Source organism: Rutidosis leptorrhynchoides, chromosome 4 (assembly GCF_046630445.1).
Source record: "Rutidosis leptorrhynchoides isolate AG116_Rl617_1_P2 chromosome 4, CSIRO_AGI_Rlap_v1, whole genome shotgun sequence".
Lineage (NCBI taxonomy): Eukaryota > Viridiplantae > Streptophyta > Magnoliopsida > Asterales > Asteraceae > Rutidosis > Rutidosis leptorrhynchoides.
Genome location: NC_092336.1, coordinates 549,113,805 through 549,118,254, shown reverse-complemented (window position 1 = coordinate 549,118,254; position 4,450 = coordinate 549,113,805).

The window sequence follows — 4,450 nt, the reverse complement described above, 5'->3', positions numbered from 1 at the left end:
TGCCGACTATTACATCAAAACTTCCTAACTCTATGGGTATCAAATCAATCTTAAATATTTCTCCGGCTAAATTTATTTTACAATCACGGCAAATTTTATCGGCTTTAATTAGTTTACCATTAGCTAACTCAATCATGTACTTAGCATCTAGAGGTAATGATGAACAATTCAATTTAGCGTAAAAGTCTCTACTCACGTAACTTCTATCGGCACCAGTATCAAATATAATAGATGCGGATAAGTTATTAATGGTAAACGTACCCGTAACAAGCTCCGGGTCTTCACACGCCTCTCTAGCATTAATAACAAATGCTCTTCCACGTGCAGATCCATTATTCTTCTCTGGATTTGGACACTGGCTCTTATAATGACCCTGTTTCCCACACCCATAACAGGTAACAGTGGCCAAGGCAGTTCTATTTGCATTAGTGATAGGAGTCTTGGTGCCATTTGTATTTGTAACAGGAATCCGACAATCTTCAGCAAGATGACCCCTTCGATTACAATTTTCGCACACCACATTACAATAACCAGAGTGATGTTTGTAGCATCTGTTACATAAAAGATTTCGTCCTTTGTAACCTGAGTTTGAACCGCCACCCGCACCTTGCGTGGTTTCTTATTTCTTGTTGGATTGTTGATGATTACCTTCCCACTTTCTTTTGTTTCCCGATGTCTTGACATCGGTGTTCTTATCCAGAATAATCTGGTCCATCAACTCGTTCGCCATGGTGATGGCTTCGTGAATAGTCTTGGGTTTCGATGCTGTAACATTTGCTTTGACATTTTTAGGCAAACCATCTTTGTACAGTTCTATCTTCCGTTCTTCGGTTGGTACCAATTCGGGACATAGCAAAGCTAATTCCATGAATCGCTGATTGTAGTTGGTGAGTTCTGTACCAACAACTTTCAGGCTTCGTAATTCAGCTTCCAACTTCCTAACCTCGTTCCTTGGACAATACTCGTTGATTAGCATTGTTTTGAATTCTTCCCAGGGAGTATCATAAGCTACATCTGCTCCTACGGCCTTCACATAGTTTTTCCACCACGTGAGTGTACTATCTTGTAAGGTGCACGATGCATACTTGGTCATGTCCTTCTCAATACAACCACTGATTTTAAACACAGACTCAATCTTTTCGATCCACCGGGTTAAACCGACCGGTCTTTCTGTTCCACTGAATGATGAGGGCTTGCAACCTTGAAAAGTTTTGTAAGTGCATCCCACACGAGGATTTGGGTTAACTGCAGCACCTCTTGCAGCCTCGACCCATAACATTCTGTCGTTCACTCGCTGATTGATAAGTTCCTGGATTTCTTGTTCCGTCATTCGGTTCAATCGCGCCATAATCTTCAATAAAAATGAAAAAAAAAAAAAATTATTCACATGGAATATTATAGATGTAGTATGTATTTACAGTACATCGTAGCTTATTAATAATATGAACCAGTTATTATTATAAAAGTCTTTTCTTCTTATTAGCATTTTATAATTATACCTAGGGTAGTACCTACCCGTTAAAGTTCATACTTAATAGCTTAGTACGAAAATCAATTACTATCACCCAAATAATACTCAACCATGGAAAATTATTGCATTTCACACTTCACTATTTTACATATGCTTATCTTACATCAAACATTAAGCAAACCACACTAGTAATATTATACAAAACGTTATATGATTCCATGGTTTAAAACAACAGCGTATCATTTAACCAAAAGAGTTTGTGTTCAAAGGAATTGCTTAAAGGTTATCATGGTTGTCTCCCTGCGTTTTGACTGAGGGGCTGAAGAACTGGATGCCGGGATAGAACTAATAAGAATAGCGGGAATAGGTGTGGAAGTATCTGGTGGAGTCGGTGTCACAACATCCTCTCTAAACTCGGGATTTGGATTTTTCAATTCAGTAGCCTTTCGTTTATTTCCTCGTTTGAACTTGTCTTTCGTAATTTTCTGTATTTCTTCCTCCTCAGGATCACCTTCCGGTTCCTCTTCAATTGATTCATCCGGAACTTGTGAGTCTTCCCCAAAGGTGTCGTTTTCATCATCGGATAGGTTAATTACTAGAACACCATCTGAAGATTCTGGTTCGGAGTCGCTGAATGTTGATGTTAAAGCTAAGGGGTATAAAATACCATTAAATTTTACAAGAAATACTATTAAAAATTACACAAGTTTTAATTATTTATTTACAAATGGGATATACCTAAACCTTGCTACAACACTATAGGCAGTGTACCTAATCGTAGAGTAGTATAGTTTTTAGTAAGTCCGGTTCGTTCCACAGGGAGCGGGCTTATTGCACACTATATTTTTAAACAACTATATTTGTACAAAATATATATAATTATATATAATAATATATAAAAGGGGGTTTACCGTTTAATGACCGGTTTGTCGATTTATATTTTAAGCGAAGCGTATAGTAAATGACGATATTTAAATAACAATATAAAATAAATAACAATAATTAAAATGACAATAAATAAAAGTACGAGGAAAAATGAAATAAAATATACTATGCTTATTTAAACTTCCGTAACCATGATGTTTGACGTTTTGATTTTAATTTATTGTCCTGGGTTAATTGTCCTTTGTCCTGGATGTATTTGAAACCTATCTGGTTTTTGTCCATAATAGTTCATCGGTCATAATTATAAACTGCTCGGCAAATTTAACCTTATACCCGAAGTCAAATATTCCAACTAACTGGGGATTCGAACTGTAACAAGGTCTTAATACTTTGCTTAATGAATACACCAGGTTATCGACTGTGTGTAAACCAAGGTTTTAATATTTTGTTAACAATTACACCAATTACCCTTGAATGTAATCCACCCCTGTTTTAATGAGTCCATTGACTATTAATCCATCCCCGTGTCCGGTCAAATGAACAATAATTCGTACATATAAATATCCCGCCCATCGTGTCCGATTAAGCGTATGTGGTTATATATAGATACGTCAAATCATAACCTTTATATTAAATTAACGAGATATCGTTAATTTAATATAAAGCCCATTAATAGCCCATAGTCTAATTTCCACAAGTGTCGTTCTTTTGTCCAAACCCCAATTATGGTACAAAACCCAATTACCCCATCTCTAATATTTAGCTTAACATCATGATTACTTCGGCTCAAATAAGCATAATAATAACTTAAGTACGAGACATTAATTTAAAAAGGAGAACATAGCTTACATTGATTATTTATCGCGTAGTGTTACACGGACAGAATTTCGACTTCAAAAACCCATAAAATAACCTTTACATAACCCGAACTAATCTAATATAAAACTACCCTATACTATATATATTATATATATATTTATTTATTTATTACAGAGTTTTATTATTATTATGTTTTTTTTACTCGCAGAATTCGTGACCTTTTATAGGAGTTTTGATTTCTGACAGCTCCGCGAGTCGTGGAGTTTTTAGCCTTCAAACTCCGCGAGTCGCGGAGTTTGAAAATCCAGCTCAGGATCATTTGTCTCATAGCTTATCGACATAATTTTTAAATATATATAATATATAAATAATTTATATAATTATTTAAATATTATATTATATTCTTGTGCATAGTTGACTTGTAATTTTTGGTCCGTTGCGTCGGGCGTTGATAGTTGACTCATGTCCCGGTTCTGGATTTTCGAACGTCCTTGCGTACAATTTAATATCTTGTACTTTGCATTTTGTAACTTGTACTCTTGTCATTTTTAGACGTTTTTCATCAATAAATTGAACCTTTTGAATTGTATCTTGAACATTTATGCTTTTTGGACGTTTGTGTCTTCAAATCTTCGTTTTCACCTTTTGTCTTCGCACTTATTTATTTAAACAATTACAATGAAAATATAATACAATTACATATGAAAACCTATTATTTAGGAGGGATATTGCTATGAAATATATGTTCCTTTTTAGCCTTATCAAACATCCCCACACTTGAGCGTTGCTTGTCCTCAAGCAATACAGAACTTGAAATAAAAACATACATGAATCACTTTTTTATTCATCACACTTTGTACATCAGTGATTTTGATATGGTGGTATAAACAATGATAGTAACGATAGAACCATGGTTAAAGGTGGGTGTGTCATCCACAGTTGCCTCGGGTTTAGGTCAACGACACTTGCAATCAAATAGCCGATTTACTTTCGGTTTCCAAAGCAAAGTGCACATATGAAAGGTGGTTTACAGTCCCACATGACTATGAAAATTTAGATCCGTTAGGAAATTGGATCTTTATGAAAACATTTGATCTTTTAAAAATTCAATCTAGCTTTTACCCTAGACACGTTTTCCGGAATAACCCTTCACCGGTGTTTGTAAAATATTTTTGTGGGTTGTGTGGGTTTCAGATTTGAAAATTTTAGCTCATCACTTGTGGTTTTGTGTTACCCACTTGCTAACCTTGTATTAGGAAAGCAACACGTCCAGTA